The sequence below is a fragment of the Pectinophora gossypiella genome, chromosome 15 (genome assembly GCF_024362695.1).
Source record: "Pectinophora gossypiella chromosome 15, ilPecGoss1.1, whole genome shotgun sequence".
Taxonomy (NCBI): Eukaryota; Metazoa; Arthropoda; class Insecta; order Lepidoptera; family Gelechiidae; genus Pectinophora; species Pectinophora gossypiella.
In genome coordinates this window covers 1717640-1737538 of record NC_065418.1, presented here as the reverse complement: position 1 = coordinate 1737538, position 19899 = coordinate 1717640, and the positions used below count along the sequence as shown (strand labels likewise).

Below are 19899 nucleotides of genomic sequence, written 5' to 3'. Positions count from 1 at the left end.
GGTCCCATGGTGTAATGGTTAGCACTCTGGACTTTGAATCCAGCGATCCGAGTTCAAATCTCGGTGGGACCTTGCGAAAATCATTTTTGATTCTTTTTTTTTATTGTATTTTTTTCTTAGCGTAATTTATTGCACTATAAATTTGAACAGAATATAATTATCACATTTGAAAAATACACTTGTCAAATGTTTCTGTTTCTTATTCATGGAACGTGAAATAGAACAAACCTATTTATATTTATTTAACTACAATAGTAAAAACATAAATTTGTTAGGTTATAGTTTAAACAACTTGTGAAACGGATGCAATTAGAATCGATGTAAGATTGACAGGTGAAATCATACTTAGGACTAAGTAATCGATGCTATGTACCTATTGCAAGATTATTGTAAAGTTTTACACTAGTATCTATTAGAAAAAAAAACTACTACTAGAACAAAAATCGTTGGCAACAGGCCTCAAAATGTATAAAACACAATAAACCTTAAATTGAATTTAAAATGTTTCCAATGGGGCCTTGTATACGCGAGTTACAAACTCCTATTATTTTAGTAATAGCAAAATGTCTAAATAAGACATTGCGTTATTTCTTTAGTAAGTAATTTTATAATATTGTCTTGTGTTATTTTTTTGTAATAGCCACTGAGAGAGTCGGATTAAAAACGAGAGTGAAAATTGTGCGAATGGAGTTGGAACTAAGGGATGCTGGGTAGGGGAGCATTATTGATCGCTGAAGATGGGAGTCCTCACTTGCGGCGGGCGACCCGCGAGCGCGCACACAGTTTCGGAGGCCAAAAAACACAGTTTTAATAACTAAAAAACCGTAAAACAAACCAAAATTCGCCATTAACAATATTCCGAAAGTTTTACAAATCAAAATCTGTGCCTACGCGACCGAAGACTTCAAAAATGTAACCTGTGTGACTTATTAAACGTAAACGCTTAAAAACCCAAAATAAAATAACCCAATAAAATTGATTACTCACTAAAATAGCTGATTAAATACAAAATAACTAAAATGTTATGTTGTGTAACGTCTAATGTTAAATTTTCACAGTGAAAACGAAGGAACCATGGCGGATTTATCGAAACCAGGATAATTCATTTAGTTAAGTGTGTTAGTTTAAAAATGTGTGGTGTAAATATGTTTTTTGTTCGTGATTTGTTTTTTAAATCGTGGTTGGGTGTTGGAAGGACTCGGGTAGTGTGCTTCGACATCTGTTTTTGACGAATTTTTTTGAGTTAGTGCAAAGTGGGGTTGGTACAGTCGTCACAATGAATACTTTTAACGCGCCGACAACTCAGATAAACGCGGTAGAAAAGAATAGTAACACAACTACTGTGAAGAGCAAGTCGGTAGACCTGGAAGGCTATGTCATTATCGTCGTTCAAACTAAGGATAACAAGGTCAAGCTATATGGTAAGTAACCCCTACTACTCAAAGCCATTTGGTCAAAATTTCTAATAATAATTCATCACTAATTTAAGAGCCACGCTCTTGTATTAGTGATGAATTATATAGGTATAGCATTCCTCGTGCTACTTTTTAGAGATTAATAGAGTAGTGGTTTCCCTCTTGCCTTCCGCCCAAAAATACCTTTAGATTACATTTAGGTTTGGTTTATCAAATCAAATCAAATATACTTTATTGCACAGAACTAGAATTTCAACAATCAGACATAACACATGAATACAGTACAATTTGGGCGGCCTTATTGCTCTAGAGCAATTTCTTCCAGGCAACCAACAAAAGGAAACAAACATTTACAACTTGGATGCGGGATGGTGCAACAAAAAATAAATAAATAAATACCTAAAAGTAAAACTAAAGTTAATATAATAAATACTCTATACTATACGTACATATATTAATAAATACTCAATTTAATATAATCCATATATACTAAAAATATACCTAACCATAATCTAAAGAAAACTATAAACTAACTATTATTATTTAGATTTAATTTTTTTAATATTTTTATTTCTTGTTTTAAGGCCTCTATGAGTTCACTTCGGTCCCACGCACGCCTCCCAAAAGTCCGGGACTCCATAGTCCCGAGATATGGAAAGAACATTACAAATAATAAAAATAAAAATATTTTTTTCGGGCAAACCATAACACACATTTACTTATACAATTAATTACTTAACCTAAAAATATAATAAAAACACACAAAATAAAATGTGCATGGGTGCAGCAGTCCACGGAATAAAGGCCAGGGTTCAGCAATTTTTATAATAAACGTTTCTTTCTTTCTTTCTTTCTTTCAATTTTTAAACCTCACTTATTATCGGAGAAACGCAGGTATCATGACAAAAATTTGAAAAAAAGAAAAAAAAATCGGCCTTATACTAGCCAGTGTACTAAAAGTTTTATACATTCAAAAACGCGGCCAGTTCTGACTATAAAACCCCTCTTAAAACAAATGGTAACCAATGTTGATGGGGGAAGGCCTGAGGGGAAGACAGATATAATAGACATTTTTTTGTTTTGGTTTTCCCCGAAGGGCAAGGCAAAGGGAACTATGCCCATACAGCCATGTTTTATGTATTTTTTCTTGATGATGATTAATGAAATGATCATCATAAAACCTAAGCCCCCACCCTCGGAGCAGACTCCTACTCCGAACACCAAACGAGTTAATGAAAATCAGTAAAGTTATACCTCTTTTTAAATCGGGCACAAAATCAGACCCCACGAATTATAGACCGGTTTCTATTCTACCAGTACTTAGTAAAATTTTCGAGAAAATTATTCTCGACCAACTGCTATGTCATTTTAATTTAAATAACTTACTCCACAGCCAGCAGTTTGGTTTTACTAAGGGTCGGTCTACAACAGACGCGAGTGTGACATTTGTTCGACACATTTTCGATGCTTGGGAGAAGTCGCAGAATGCCGTAGGAGTATTCTGTGACTTATCTAAGGCGTTCGACTGCGTGGATCACGAGACCTTGCTTTTGAAATTGAGGCACTATGGACTAAATAATGGAGCTCTCAGTTTGTTAAATTCATATCTAGGTGGTAGGATACAAAAGGTACAAATCAATAGTACAACTTCTTCGGGCTCTCATGTTCAAATGGGAGTTCCTCAAGGATCCATTTTGGGTCCTTTTCTTTTTTTAGTGTACATAAATGATTTACCTTATGTAGTACAGAACCAAGCTGACATTGTGCTGTTCGCGGATGACACTTCTCTTATATTTAAAATCGACAGAAAGTTAGAGGAATTTGACGAAGCAAACAGCGCTGTGTCGCAGGTTCTAAGTTGGTTTACAGTAAATAACCTAGTTCTAAATGCTAAGAAAACGAAGTGTATTAAATTTGTTCTACCAAACGTAAAGAAAGTAAATAATAACATTAAAATTAACGACGAGAAACTAGATTTTGTTGAACACACAGTTTTCTTAGGAATTACTGTAGATTCAAAACTTCAATGGGGCCCACATATTGTATCACTAGCGGGCAAGCTAAGTTCAGCAGCATATGCCGTCAGAAGGATCCGACAACTCACAGATGTACCCACTGCTAGACTTGTCTACTTCAGCTACTTCCACAGCATAATGTCTTACGGTATTTTGCTGTGGGGTCGAGCCGCTGATGTAGAAACTATTTTCATCATTCAAAAAAGAGCAGTTCGCGCTATTTATAAGCTGCGTTGTCGGGACTCTTTGAGGGAGCTGTTTAAAGAAATAAATATACTGACGGTCGCAAGTCAATATATATATGAAAACATTATGTATGTACGTAAAAACTTATCTCTCCTTCCGAGAAACTGTGAAAGGCATACTTACAATACAAGAAATAAACATAAAATTGCTATTCAAAATTCTAGATTAAGTAAATTAAATTCATCTTTTTTGGGGTTATGTATACGTTTTTACAATAAAATACCAGATAATATTTTAAATTTGTCAGAAAATAAATTTAAAGCTCACGTGAAGCTTACTTTATGTAAAAAAGCTTATTATAAGATTAATGACTACCTAAATGATAAAAATGTCTGGTATTGAATGTGTTCCTCTAGTTATTAAATAACTTGTAATGTATATCCTCATTGGTTTTTAAAAGATGTGTTGCTGTTGCAGTTTCTTGTCATTTCTTCTCCTCAGCCATAACACCTTGCGAAATGACGTAAATTCAAAAATGTTACATTGACCTTCAACAAGTTTATCCATGACAATTACGTTGAATAAATGATTCTGATTTCTGATTTCTGGTTACCTCAAAAGTCCGCATAAACTTTTGAGTTATGAAACGGCTTGTTGGCACGAAGCGAAAATAAATAGGTACACTTTGTTTATTGAATATTCCGATATAATAACACTATCGCGAATGTTTTCCGTCTAACTTAATGCGATCATTAACCACAAAACATCACTTCGTATTAATTATTTAGATTATTAAATGAAGAAAGCAACCGTCCCGTTTCGGTTCCCGCCAAAAAGTCCGTATAATAGACAACCAATATGATTTTGTCATTTTTAACCGACTTCAGCAAAGGAGGAAGTCATTTCGAAGAGTATTTATTTATTGTCCTGTCCTATCAGCACAGCAGACAATTCCTAGTGGCCTCCGTGATCCCTAGTTTGGTTAGGGCATTACAGGCTGATCACCTGATTGTCCGAAAGTAAGATGATCCGTGCTTCGGAAGGCACGTTAAGCCGTTGGTCCCGGTTACAACTTACTGATGTAAGTTAGTCGTTACATGAGCCATGTCAGGGGCCTTTGGCGGCTCAGTAGTAACCCTGACACCAGGATTGATGGGGTTGGTAATCCACCTCACAACCCACACGACAGAAGAAGACATACATAACATAAACAGCCTAGCCTATACAGGGTGTTAGTGAAATCGTAACGAATACGTTTCTATGTATATGTATGGTATATATCCTGCCTGTATATAAAGCAATCTATGGTATGTTTCCAGGGTCACCTTCCGCTAGCAACTGGGACAACTTGGAGCTGGCTGACGAGATCATGGATGTAAACGAGACCAAGCTGGAGGACATGAGCCGCACAGAGGTCCTGGGACATATACATGAGGTGGTTATATTATAAAATAACAAATCATCTACACCCTCGTTCAGTGTTTGACGCTATCAACCCAATAGGGTCGATTAATTCCTTCAAACACAATAGGGTAGTTTCCAACTAAGTACCTAGTCAAATCAGCTACTTTTTACTTCATCATCATCATCACCAGCCCATTAACGTCCCCACTGCAGGGGCACGGGCCTTCCCTATGGATGGATAGGGAGATCGGGCCTTAAACCACCACGCGGGCCCAGTGCGGATTGGTGGTTATTAACGACTGCTAATGCAACCGGGACCAACGGCTTAACGTGCCTTCCGAAGCACGGAGGAGCTCGAGATGAAAATCTTTTTTTTTGTGGTCACCCATCCTATGACCGGCCTTTGCGAATGTTGCTTAACTTCAACAATTACAGACCGAGCGCGTTTACCGCTGCGCCACCGAGCTCTTCCGAGAATGTTACAATACGAGAACACTTTAGCGAGCATTCTACCGAGCGTTCTTGCTCATGAAAACGTTCATAGCAATGTTTGGCTCTGTGCTTGGCTCGGCTCGTTGTTCAGTTCGACAAATATAAAAACGGCGAATGCTCGATTTTCTGTTACAAGTGAATGCTCAAGTCTATCAGCACCTTAAGAAGCGTAAACATTGCAGTTCATTGCACCCGGGCGAAGTTAGGTCAACTGTAGGTACTTAACTAAATAATAAAAAAGTTAAGAAACTACCAAATAATACAACGTAACGTAAAATACTTAACAAAACGGAACGAATTTGAACTGTAATTGGTCAATCAATAGAACTAATGGCGTTAAATTACACAATGACAATTAAAATCGACTCATTAAATAAATTGAAAATTAAAAAAAATCTGTCTGTCTTGCCCTGTTTTAACAGTTCTTTATGGTAGTAAAGATACTACACAGAACAATCATGGTGGGAGAAGCCACGTGCACGTTCTCCTCGCCATGTGTCCTGCCCACTGCCACTTCAGCACTTCACTTTATATACATAATGGCCCCGATTCCTGCAGACATCTCTTAATTTTACTTTAAGTTATACCTGTCATTTTCTTATCCGCCGAAAAGGAAAGGGACGGATGATTGACAGCTCTTAATTTTAGGAAGAATGAGTAAATAAATGAATAACCCGGGCGAATTTTTAGACGGTTGTTTTAGATTTGTGCTTAAAATTGACGTGTGTTCCATAAATTTTATGCTTGTCGATTACCCGTCCCTTTCCTTTTCGGCGGATAAGAAAATGACAGATATAACCTAAAATTAAATTAGATGGTATTTACAGGAATTAGCACCAATGTAGTCCAAATATCAAGCAACAATTATTGGAAAATATAATGCTTCTGCCATTACATTGTATTTTGGAATAATTATATATTTACCCGAGTAATGAGAAAATAGGTAATTATCACGTTAAAGTTGTACAACGCCATCTAATATTGTTTTTAGTGAATGTAGCCTGGAAAGTTCCACACTGACAGAGTAGGATTGGTTGCGACACTTACAAGTAAGATGATCCGTGCTTCGGAAGGCACGTTAAGCTACTATTTACTGATGTAAGTAAGTAATCGTTACATGAGCCATGTCAGGGGCCTTTGACGGCTCAATAATAACCCTGACACCAGGGTTGATGAGGTTTGTAATTCACCTCACAACCCACACGATAGAAGAAGAGAAGAAGATCCTTACAAAAAAAATATCCATAATGCAGGACTTAGAGCTGTGTGGTCATCATCACCAGCCCATTAACGTCCCCACTGCTGGGGCACGGGCCTTCCGTATGGATGGATAGGGAGATCGGGCCTTAAACCATCACGCGGGCCCAGTGCGGATTGGTGGTTACTAACGACTGCTTATGCAGCCGGGACCAACGGCTTAACGTGCCTTCCGAAGCACAGAGGAGCTCGAGATGAAAACTTTTTTTTTTGTGGTCACCCATCCTATGACCGGCCTTTGCGAAAGTTGCTTAATTTCAACAATCGCAGACCGAGCGCTTTTACAGCTGCGCCACCGAGCTCCTCAATTATTAGTTTGTATGAGCACATAATTCTAGTTGTAAGTGATTCTATGTAAATATTTTTTTTTGTGCAATAAAAGTTATTATTATTATTTAGTGAACGTATTCACTATAATTAAAACACATAATAACGGGTTCTTACCGCGTTTTAAATGGGGAATATGGGACTCCCGATATTTATTATTTATTTAAGTATTTTATATATTTATTTTTTTCATTTTTTTTTACGTATTCACTAAATAATAATAATAATCTTTACCTGGAAAGTCCCACACTGACAGACTGGGATTGAATGCGAAATAACCCTTACAAAACATTACCCATATCGCCGTTTTGTAGGTGTGGGTAAACCTTAATGCAGGACTTAGAGCTGTGTGGTAGATGTGTAATTTATAAGTAATTTCTCAAGGGTGATTCTAATGATTGCTTTGTTGTTCCAGTGCATATCATCATGCCTCATCAAGCTACGGGTGAAGAGACGAAGCGAGACCAAATTATGTAAGTTTACTATTCACTGCGCGTACTTCATTAGACTAATTTCCAACCAGTCAAGTCGGTTACTTTTTTCTAAACGTGAAAACACGAAATTACTGTGGAATTTGTTTGAGAAAGCACACAACTATGCGGCCTTATTGCTAAACAGCAATTTCTACCAGGCAACCTTAGGGTGAAAGAAGTTTATGTATTGGTCATACAGCAACAATAGATAGCAAAATAATCTAGTTACCTATATAAACATAACAAACACATTTCACGAAAAAATCAACTAGTCGCCCACAAATAGAACCAATCAATCAATCAATAATACTTTATTGCACAACGACATATACAAAGGACATAAACATACGAATAAAAACATAAGTACAATAGGCGGCCTTATTGCTAAATAGCAATTTCTGCCAGGCAACCTTAGGGTGAAAGAAGTTAATGCATTGGAGCACGGGCTGGTGCAATAAACATATACGAACAATAATAAAAAGAAAAATAAAATAAGAAAATAGTAATAATAAATAATATATAATATATATATATATATATATATATATATATATATATATATATATATATATATATATATATATATACATATACATACATACAAATAGCCTATACAATATAATAATACATATAAGGAGAATAAGAAAAAAACACTTCCAAGTTAGAAATAAAAGAAATAGGTATGCAAGCAGAAAAATGCCTGCGATCACGTAATTACAACGCATGATGTAGTAATTCAATTTAGTTGTCAATTGGGAATTACCATTGTACAAATCTAAACATCGGGTTTTCCTGTCTATTAGAAAAGTATATACCTATGTTAGGGTATATATTAAGTACAATGATTTAAACGATTTTCCCCATAGGTTCCTAATATTAATTTACGTAACATAACATCACGCCTCTATCTCCGAAGAGGTAAGCAGAGGTGAATTAGTACACCAATTATCTTTGATTTAAACACGAATTCAAACTCATCAAATCGAATTCAGTGGTTTAAGACTCTATACGTTATGTGATCCAAATAGCAAGCAACAATTATTTTAAAATAATATAGCTTCTGCCATTACATTGTATTTTGGAATGTTATGTACCTTCTTCTTCACATCGTGTGGGTTGTTGAGGTTGGTATTCCACCTCACAACTGGTGTCAGGGTTATTATTGAGCCGCCAAAGGCCAATGACATGACTCATGTTACGACTACATACTTACATCAGTAAGTAGTGACCGGGACCAACGGCTTAACGTGCCTTCCGAAGCACGGATCATCTTACTTTTGGACAATCAGGTGATCAGTTTTGGAGGCGATGGTTGCTTTGGTAAATAAAACCCTTCGAGATGTTAAAGTGGACTGTATTATATTAAAAAACTAGGAAATATTTACATAAGTAGCGAGATATAAGGAAACGTGCCTCGTCGGCAAAGTCCGTGTACCGGGTGAGAGCCTTCAGCGCTCCCCATTTGTCCGGCCAAGTAGTTAATGCCATCTGCGGCAAATCTACAATAAGTCACGTCAAAAAAAAAAAAAAAAAAAAAGGCAAAGTCCGTGGCGTAAAGTCCTGTAATATTGCCATAGTAAAAAATATTACAGTAAAATTTATAATTAAGACTTTGATGTTGCCAACAATCAGCCTGTAATGTCCTAACCAAACTAGGGCTCACAAAGTGATTTTTGTGTCATGTCCCCACCGGGATTCGGACCCGGGGCCTCCGGATGGTGAGCCCAACGCTCGACCACTGGACCACGGAGGCCGCGTTATGTACCTGAGTAATAATAAAATAGGTAATTATCACGTTAGAGCTGTACAACGCCATCTGTATTGTTTTTGGTGAACGTAGCGTGAAAAGTCCGTCATTTGGTCAATGTACGGTCACGAGCATTAATATGTATACACTTTGGTACCATGTCACATTAACGTTTTTGACAAATTGAACTGTAAGTCTCACTAAATGTCAAATATGTTAGTACGACAGAGTCCTAAAGTGGATACATTAAGTCATGACTGTACGTCTTTCTAGGTCTTCCTCTGCCAGCCCTACCACCAATCTTCGCTTTTTAAAACGCAGCAATCTGTTGCTATCAGCTGATCGTAACGACTTTCAAAGTTAAAGTTAATAATAAAAACCCGTATAAAGTTGTCCAATTTCATAGCTCCATACTCTGTCGTAATAATAACTTTATGACAAACTTATAATGCACTTTATGTTGTATTATATAATATTGTTATTTAAACGATAAAATATCATAAATTCTTTGAATATTTTTCCGTACTTCACTGTCTGAACGCTCCACGTCAAAATGTTCGTGTAAAGCAACGAATGTGTTGTTAGTTAAACAAGGTTGTATAAACGTTGAGGAACAGCCTTATTGGAACCTTGTCGTATTGAGAAGCAGTGGTGAACATTCGTAATTTGTGCGCACTACGTTCTGCTGTGACGCGACAGCCTTTGAGGTAATTTTCTGTGTGTTGCCAGTTTTTACTGTTTCCCGTAATTACGGGTAATCATTACAACTATGTTAGCTAGAGACAGCGTTTTATTTTTCTTGTTACGTGCATAAACTCACACCTATTTCACAGACTATGGAATTCCATTTGCTTCGATTTTGACATATGTTTTTTCAACTTCTCTCTCCTCTAAACTTTACCTAATCCTCTATCACGTATGTAATATTTTCAGATTTTTCATAATATTTTTCTTTTCCGTTTGTTCAAAGCAAATGGAAGTCCATAGTCTCTGCTTACCTCGGTGGGAAATAGGCGTGAGTTTATGTATGTATGTATGTATGTATGTATTTTCCGTCTAGTAACATTGAAGGATGGTCATTTATCCAACGTTTTCCGTCATAACATTATAAATACTTCAGCGGCATAAAAAAAATTGTTTTAGAATGTGCAAAGTCCTTTTTATGTGTCTCATATGACTAAGTTGTAATATAGCCTATTAAATTGCGCATTGGAATGTGTTGGTTAGTAACAGGAGAACTTAGGTAGGTACATAACCAGTGATAGTGGAACACCCACGTCAAGGAATCATGTTTTTGTCATGAATTCATAGTTACGTGGTACTTCAAAATGGTACTCCTCAGCATAAATCATCGAAAAATTCACGCCCACCGAAATTAACCTGTATCTTTTAAAAATGTTGCATACGGCCACCCTGTATGAGTTTTAAGTGGCCGCAATCTAACCCGATGAAGTTAGTTGTCTGAGTTGGTTTTTTCGCTTAAGATAAATTAATAACTTATTGGTTTAAGTCCGGTATCGGGGTTGATTCGGCGTCCCCGCCCCCGATTGAGAAGCAAGCCGGTGTACCACAGAACCACAGTATAGATATTTATGTATGTACGAATCTCCCCTAAATTTTCCACGGAACGGGTAAAGTGGGTAACTTTAATCTGCTGTGGCAACACCGAGTAAAACTGCGCAAGAGAGAGGGAAAACAGGTTTTGAAGCGAGTCATCGCGAGCGACAGTAGCTAATGAAACGGTCGTGTTTTTGCATCCGTCAGCTATATTTAACAACATTTGCGAATGTTTTGTGCCACGAAAACTGTGTTTGAACAAAACAGGACGTGTTATTCAGTGTGATTGGTGTTTCTTGAGGTGTAGTGTAGTGTTTTATTAACTTTGGTAGTCCGTGGAAGCAGAGGTGAGTGAACTCTGAACGGGCCCGTAACTCGGTCCAACCTTTTATATGTTACCGCTTGAATTCAGCTCTCGTTATTCTTTAAAAAAAGTTTGTAAAATCCCTACCTTTCTTTATAAACCTTTTGTTCGTTTATGAACCTTATATAAACACAATTTTTGGTCGAATGAAATGTTTCCTTTGCAATAAACTACTAGTAAGAAGAAAGTCGCGTAAAATTCCTGTTTTTATCCGACTTTGAAGAGAGGTGTTTTTTGGCGGGAGGCGGGAACGGGACAGTTGCTTTCTTCATTGAATAATCTAAATAATTAATACGAAGTGGTGTTTTGTGGTTAATGATCGCATTAAGTTAGTCGGAAGACATTCGCGAGTGTTATTATATTGGAGTATTCAATAAACAAAGTGTATCTGCCTATTTTCGCTTCGTGTCAGGAAGCCGCTTCATAACTCAAAAGTTTATGCGGACTTTTGAGTTAATTCGTTTGGGGTTCGGAGTAGGAGTCTACTCCGAGGGTGGGGGCTTAGGTTTCATCATCATCACCTTTCATCATTTCATTAATCATCAAGAAAAAAAATACGTCAGACATGGCTGTATGGGCATAGTTCCCTTTGCCTTACCCTTCGGGGAAAACCAAACCAAAAAAAAAAAAAAAAATTGAAGAGAGGTTATCATGATCAAAAGTTGAAATACTAAGACAAGGATCTCTGTTGAAACTGCTCGTGTAACTGTACTAACGCACTAGAGCACATTGGAGTGGTACGGGCTGTGATAGTAACTTGTTCCAGTAACTGTCTTCACTAAAAGAGAGAGTAGCTGGTTACAACACTAAACGAATCTTTCAGACGAACAATTAGGTATTACGCACACTATATCCATTCATACATATACGTATACATACACAAACTCACGCCAAATCACTAATGGGGTGGACAGAGCCGCAAATGATCAAAAACAACTAACAGCCATTGTTGATACGAAGTCTTAAGGTTGGTTGTACCTACCTCAGAGCCCTCGGCGCTTCCCAAGTAGTTATTGCCATCTGCGGCAAATCCACAATAAGTCAAGTAAAAAAAAAGTTTTATCTACCCTGGGGGGTTCAAATGGCCACATCTAAGAAAACAATATTGCAATTTGACATTTGCGCCTATACTTAAAAGTAAGTGCGCAATGCAAACAAATGTCAAATTGCAATATTGCTTTCTTAGATGAATTGCTTCGATGTAATGTGGCCATTTTAACCCCCCTGGTCCTAGTGGTTTTCTTTTTCAGGAAGTAATTAATTTAAGATGGCAATACTGATATTGCTCATTTTGTTAACATTGCGCAGTTATTTTAGTATGCGCGTAAATTGCAATAAGTATTTTTGTTTAGATGAATTGCTTCAATGTGGCCTTTTGACGCGCTAGGGCCTGTTTCATAAAACTTAAACTTGTAAATTACAACGACAATCTGGTGTTCAATACGTAGCTAATATGAAACTGCAAAATATTTGTGATCACACACTCCGCAATGTACATCAAATTGTATTTGTAATTTACAATTTAAGTTTTATGAAACAGACTCCTGGTGTCAGGTTATTCTTCTTGGGTTGAATATCACGAGTTGCTGCTGGTTTTCTTATTGAAGACTAGTCTGCCCGCCCCGATAGGCATAAGGACGTGACTAACGTCAAGTTAAGAATAAATCGATAACATTTTCATTTCAAAAGATACATACACACATACATAAACTCACGCCCATTTCCCACCGGGGTAAGCAGAGACTATAGAATTCCATTTGCTTCGATCCTGACACACTTCTCTTGCTTCCTACACATTCATCAATTGTTTCATACACGGACGCCGGTTCAGAGTAGATCGTATTAAACCTTTTCTAAGGACACCTCCAATTTGGTCATGTAAGTCCTTCTAGGTCTTCCTCTGCCAGCCCTACCATCAACTTTCGCTTTATATACCGCTTTCGCAATTCTATCATATCATTACAATAAATTACATTATTTTAAAACTACACATCATTGTTCAAAAATAGACAAATTAACTATAAATTAGCCTCGATTCCTGCAGACACCTCCTAATTTTAAAATCCCAGGATCGAGGTCCCGGGTTCGAATCCTGTTGGGACCATATCACAAAAAATCGCTTTGAGATCCCTAGTTTGGTTAGGACATTACAGGCTGATCACCTGATTGTCCAAAAGTAAGATGATCCGTGCTTCGGAAAGCTTGTTAGGGGCCTTTGACTCAATAGTAACCCTGACACCAGGGCTGATGGGGTTGGTAATCCACATCACAACCCACACGATGGAAGATTACGTCACATTATGTCAATCCCAAACAATTTATCAGAAATTAACTATGCGTTACTATCCATTGTACTAAAAACTAAACCTATTCAAAGGACGTTCCCAATTTTGAACCGCAATTTATTGTGACAGATCTCTGCCTACTCCAATACGGGTTACAGGCGTGTATTGTGTTAACATGTGTGTATAATTAGATAAGAAGTGAAGCCAACAAATGCTTTAAACAGTACTTTGACTCCCAACTAGGTACGGTCACGAGCATTAATATGTATACACTTTGGTACCATGTCACATTAAGTACACATACATACATAAACTCACGCCCGTAATCCCAAATGGGGTGAGCAGAGCCACAAGTAATCAAAGACAACTTGCAGCCACTGTTGATACGAAGTCCTAAGATGGATATGATGAACCTTATGGTGATAAGGGATCAGCCTATCGCCCATAACATTAGTCCATTATGTTAGAGGACGCAATCCCTCTGTCGGTGTCACATTAAGTTTTTTGACTAATTGAACTGTAAGTCTCACTAAATGTCAAATTTGTTAGTGCGACGGAGTCCTAAAGTGGGTACATTATATTTCTCATGACTGTACCTACTACTGACCCTGTTTTATGTACTTACTCTGGAAAGTCCCTCTTAAGAGTAGGTTAGTTACCAACTAGTCAAATCAGTTACTTTTTACTAAACGTCAAAACACTAAATTACTATAGGATTTGTATGAAAAAGCACACTGTTACATCATAGAAAAATGTGACAAAATGTCGGACTTATTATTACGTTTTTCTTGATTAAAATTCATAAATAAGTTAAAGAGAAAAAAGAAAATGTTTTCGATAGTTTCAGATCTGTCTTTATTTAGTAATCAGAATTTCAAAATTTATTTTTGACCTAGGAAACTACCCAATTACATAACACAGAGTACAGCGTTTGACAACCTTTATTGATGACCAAAGAGAATATAGTAGGGTAGTTTCCAATTAATCAAATCAAATACTTTTTATTGAACGTCAAAACACGAAAACTACGGAATTTGTATGAAAAAGCACATTGTCACGTCACAGAAAAACGTGATAAAATGTCGGACTTATAAAAAAATAATTTATAAATAAATTAAATAGAAAAAGGAAATGTTTTTTGACACCTTTGGATCTGTCTTTATGTAATCAGAATTTCATAATTTATCTTTGACCTAGGATCTACCCAATTCATTACGATTTATTGATGACGTCATTTGTAAATATTTCTCTATAGTAACATATTATATTAAACAACATTGATATTTCTACCTACCTATACAAATTACATACAATAGGCTACTTGACAACCTAGCCAAATGAGATATTTTTGCGAAACGTCTAAGCGAAAGTTTCCTCTGGAATTTGTATGGAAATATTGTCCTGTGACGTCATCAATAAAAGCGGTCAAACGTCGTACTCATTAAATAAAATTCGAAAAGTAAAATGAGATTGATATTTGATCATCTTAGACAGGCTTCTATTTCTAGATTAGCATTTCATAATTTATATTTGACCCAGTCAAATACCCTTGTGCTTACCGTTTTGACGTTTCGTAAAAAATATCTTCGACTAGGTTATTCTCAGAGCAAAAAAAGAAAAACAAAAGAAAAAAGTTTCGTATCAAAAGTTACCATAGTTGTCTTCAGATTATTACTTGTGGTGTGTGACTATATCTATGTATGTATGATGTATCTTATGACCACGTCGTTTTTGTATTGAATATGATCATACATACATCCATACATAAAGCCTGCAAAAAACCAGTTAGCCTTGGAATCATGCGGACCCAATGAACACAGGCTGTGTCGCAGTTAAAAATAACTTCAGGGGTCCAAACATGAGGTCCTCACGCTATGGAGTCCTTAGAAGTAATTTTATCCTTTGACCATTTAGAAAACTAGTGATTTTTTTTTTTTACTTATTGTAGATTTGCCGTAAATGCGTACTTGGCCGAATGGCGTTAAACTAGCCGGAAAAAAACTGGTGATTAAACGCTACTGACGCTAAATATTTACATGTCACCATAGTATAAGAAGACCAGCCGGGTCTGCATGACAACCGCGCCGCGAATTATTTCGAGCGCTTGGACCAATCAACGATTCGAATGCTATCTACGTAGATGGACGTCAAACGGCTATTGGTCGAAGCGCTGAATATAATTCGCGGTTGTCATGCAGACCCGGCTGGTATGCTCAATCCTATGACAAGCCGCCATTGCTAGCCCATTGATGACGTAAGTGTTACCATTAAATTGGTATCTCCAACATGCCAGAGACGTAAATTTTATTATTGAAAATAAATGTATATTTTTATTTATTAAAATGATGATTAGAATATTCCCACTTTGGAAATATTCCCGGCAGTATAAAGGCGCAAAACGTATGTATTATAGGTCCCGGCAAACTTCTTGAGCATCGACCTTGACTGCGCACAACCGAATTTTAGGTCTCTTTGGTGGTGCGGTACGGGGCGCGGGGGCGGGTGAGTCCCGCTTCGACCGGCTATTGGTAGATCAGTCGATACTTCCCCCGCGCACTCTTGTCTTCGTCCCTTTGACTCCCGAATACACTTGCGTGCAGTGAAACTGTCACGTTTTTGTTATTGCTCTTTTGTTGGATTTTTTTGTTATTGCTCATTTTTTTAAGTTTAAGAATTAGTTACTAGCACGAGGTCTATGTCTACAGATCCAAAACCTAGCACTAGCTCTGGTATTGCTGGTTTCAACCTCATATTAATCTTTATTAATCAATATTATACTTACCTGACGATTAGATTTTTATTAAATATAATAATATAATATAAGTTTTAATAAACTATAATAATATAAGTTTAGTTTTATTTACATAATTAAATAATATAATAATTGTTTTTTTTAATGAAGTTAAGAAAATAATCAAAAGTTCATTTTTTTTGCACGGAAGTGTACGTGCGCGAACTTTCCCCCACTACGACACTCGATGCTCAAGAAGTTTGCCGGGAGTTATACCTAACTTTTAGGCAGATAAGACCAGAGTACAAGAAATTTGAGTGATAGAGTGAGAAACAGTGTGATAAGACAGAGATGTGGTGTAAAAGACGATATAGTGACTAGGATTGAGAAGGGAATGTTAGGTTGGTTTGGACACGTAGAGCGGATGAAGGATAATAGGATTGCAAAAGCGGTATAAGTATAAAGCGAAAGTTGATGGTAGGGCTGGCAGAGGAAGACCGAGAAGGACTTACGATGACCAAGTTGGAGATGTCCTTAGAAAAGGTTCAATACGATCTACTCTGAACCGGCGTGCGTGTATGAAGCGATTGATGAATGTGGAGGAAGCAAGAGAAGTGTGTCAGGATCGAAGCAAATGGAATTCTATAGTCTCTGCTTACTCCGGTGGGAAATAGGCGTGAGTTTATGTATGTATGTATGTACAAGAAATAACAATATGAAAAAGACTAACAGCAAGTGTCTTTACCATAAAAGAGTTTTTATAATGAGTTCATTCCCACTTTGGAAACATTCCCGGGACACATCACTGATCTTCTTCTTCTATTGTGTGGGTTGTGAGGTGAATTACCAACCTCATCGACCCTGGTGTCAGGGTTACTATTGAGCCGCCAAAGGCCCCTGACATGGCTCATGTAACGACTACTTACTTACATCAGTAAGTAGTAACCGGGACCAGGCTTAACGTGCCTTCCGAAGCACAGGTCATCTTACTTTTTGGACAATCAGGTGATCAGCCTGTAATGCCCTAACCAAACTAGGGATCACAAAGTGATTTTTGTGATATGTCCCCACCAGGATTCGAACCCGGGACCTCCAGATCGTGAGCCCAACGCTCAACCACTGGACCACGGAGGCCGTTTCACTGATTATGATGTATTTTTCTTACCGACTGTACCAACCTGTATGTTTGAATTAACTATTGATGGTCCTTCATAATAATCACATACCAGCCATGTCATGGCTAGAGGTAAGTTATTAAAATAACGTGTCTGTTATGATCTCCTCTGTTAAATACTTCTGCCTAACTTATACAAACAGAATAGTTATAATACTCATCACTCGAGGCACTTCAGGGGCTTGGGGCGGCTCAATAATAACCCTGTAATCAAAAAAATACTTTTTTATGCAGTATTTTCGGAGCAGTAACTGTCAGTACTATTCAGAGGCGGAGGACAGGAGTCCTAGTACGGCTTTGTAATATACTACTCTGGGCGCCATCCCACTTGCGTCAGACAGAGTACTGCGGCGCAGAAGGCAAGAGGGAAACCACTGCCCTATTTTTCCCTAAAAAGTAGCATGGAAAATGCTGCACCGACAAGAGCGTGGCTCTTAAATTGATGATGATGATGATTTTCGGAAAGGTAATGATAAAATTGCAGCTTATCACATAAAAAGAAGATAAGATAAGAAGATAGATAAAAGAGATAGTCCTAGAAGGACTTACATTGACCAAATTGAAGATGTCCTTAGAAAAGGTTTAGTACGATCTACTCTGAACCGGCGTGCGTGTATGAAGCGATTGATGAATGTGGAGGAAGCAAGAGAAGTGTGTCAGGATTGAAGCAAATGGAATTCCATAGTCTCTGCTTACCCCGGTGGGAAATAGGCGAGAGTTTTTTTTTTGACGTGAGTTATTGTAGATTTGCCGCAGATAGCATTACCTATATGGCCGGACAAATGGGGAGCGCTGATGGCTTTCACCCGGAGTAGAGCTATCGTAACAGGTTGTGAGAAGCTGCAGTAGTTTTAGGCGGATGAAACGTTCGTTATGTGAAAATTGACGATTCAAAGTGTAACTATGTTACCTACTGAATAAAGATATTTGTGAATTTGATTTTGAATTTGTAGTTATCTGTTTGCAGGAGTAGTAGTAAAAGAGAAAAGAGAATGTGCGTGTTAGGGCGCTTCCAAACTCTTTCTTCTATTCCGTGACTGGAAGAACAGATTTCCACTCCTTGCGGTCAAACTGTACCCTAGGTATGGTGATGTGGCGCGGCGCGTGTGACAATGATGACCAGTGTCAACTCATTGCGTAAACCTATGACTCAAGTGAAGGAAAACCATGTACTATGAGTATACGCACAACGTATGCTATGACCCCGATTCATGCAGACACATCCTAATTTTATTTTAAGTTATACCCGTCATTTTCAAATCCGTTGAAAATGAAAGGAACGGATGATTGACAGCTGTTAATTTAAAAATGAATGAATAACCCGAGCGAATAAAATAGGCATCTCCCTCATTTGCAATCCGTCTGGCGTGGGCTGTCAACTTAATTCTGTCGGGTTATTGGCCAATTTATAAATTTGTGACGGTTTTTAAAATTCCTGCCTAAAATTGACGTGTGTTCCATTTTTATGGCAATCGATTACCCGTCCCTTACTTTTTCAGCGGATATGAAAATGACAGGTATAACTTAAAATAAAATTAAAATGTTGTGTACAGGAATCAACACCTATGTCGGAATACCTTTTTGCTTTTTAATGTTTGTCATGGTTTTGTATTCATTTTCAATTGCAAATCAGTGTTGCCCTCTGGGCAAATAATCGCTGCACTCTGGCATTTTTTCGGTGGACTACATTTTGTATTCTGTTTCTTATTTCCCACGGGGGTAAGAAGATATGGGATTCCATTTGTTTCGATCCTATTTTAACCTGCTCTCCTCTTATCGTGTGGGTTGTCAGGTGGAATACCAACCTCATCAACCCTGGTGTCAGGGTTATGATTGAGCCGCCAAAGGCCCCTAAAGTGCCTCGAGTGATGAGTATTATAACTATTCAGCCGTAAAAACACCTCCACCAACCCGCATTGGAGCAGCGTGGTGGAGTATGCTCCATACCCCCTCTGGTTGATTGAGGGGAGGCCTGTGCCCAGCAGTGGGACGTATATAGGCTGTTTATGTTATGTATGTATGTTTGTATAATAAGTTAGGTAGATCCATTAACCTGCCTCCATCATTTTATGCCACTTTCATACTTATTTTAATTACAATAAGCGAAAATATTGGCTGCGGTCACCTGAACGCCTTCCGTCGTTCATTACATACATTAGGATTCAACTGTATTATAGTTATAATTAATCGTATATTGTAAACTTCCCTTCAAAGCAGGAAAGAGTTCTCCATATCAATACCGCGATAATTATACTATACTTATAGTACTATTTGTGTACGGTCACGATTACACTTTGAAACCATTTGTCCAGCCAAGTAATTAATGCCATTTGCGGCAAATGTACAATAAGTTAAGTTCTGACAAATTCAAAATATTATCTGGTATTTTATTGTAAAAACGTATACATAACCTCAAAAAAGATGAATTTAATTTACTTAATCTAGAATTTTTAATAGCATTTTTATTTTTAT

The 19899-nt window shown here is 37.4% G+C and overlaps 1 protein-coding gene and 1 non-coding gene across 3 annotated transcripts in view; both read left to right on the top strand.

Annotated features, from left to right (window-relative positions):
• Trnaq-uug (transfer RNA glutamine (anticodon UUG)) lies at nucleotides 1–72 on the top strand. The gene has a single exon. It is a non-coding gene; the product is annotated as a tRNA-Gln (tRNA).
• Nucleotides 73–11018: 10946 nt separating this feature from the next.
• LOC126373074 (protein PALS1) overlaps nucleotides 11019–19899 on the top strand; it is a 130995-nt gene continuing 122114 nt past the window's right edge. Inside the window, exon 1 of one of the 2 annotated variants that reach the window (XM_050019049.1) lies at nucleotides 11019–11220. The gene's annotated coding sequence lies outside the window, so the exon portion shown is untranslated. The remainder of the gene's footprint in view (nucleotides 11221–19899) is intronic. The other variant, XM_050019052.1, reaches the window with a different exon arrangement.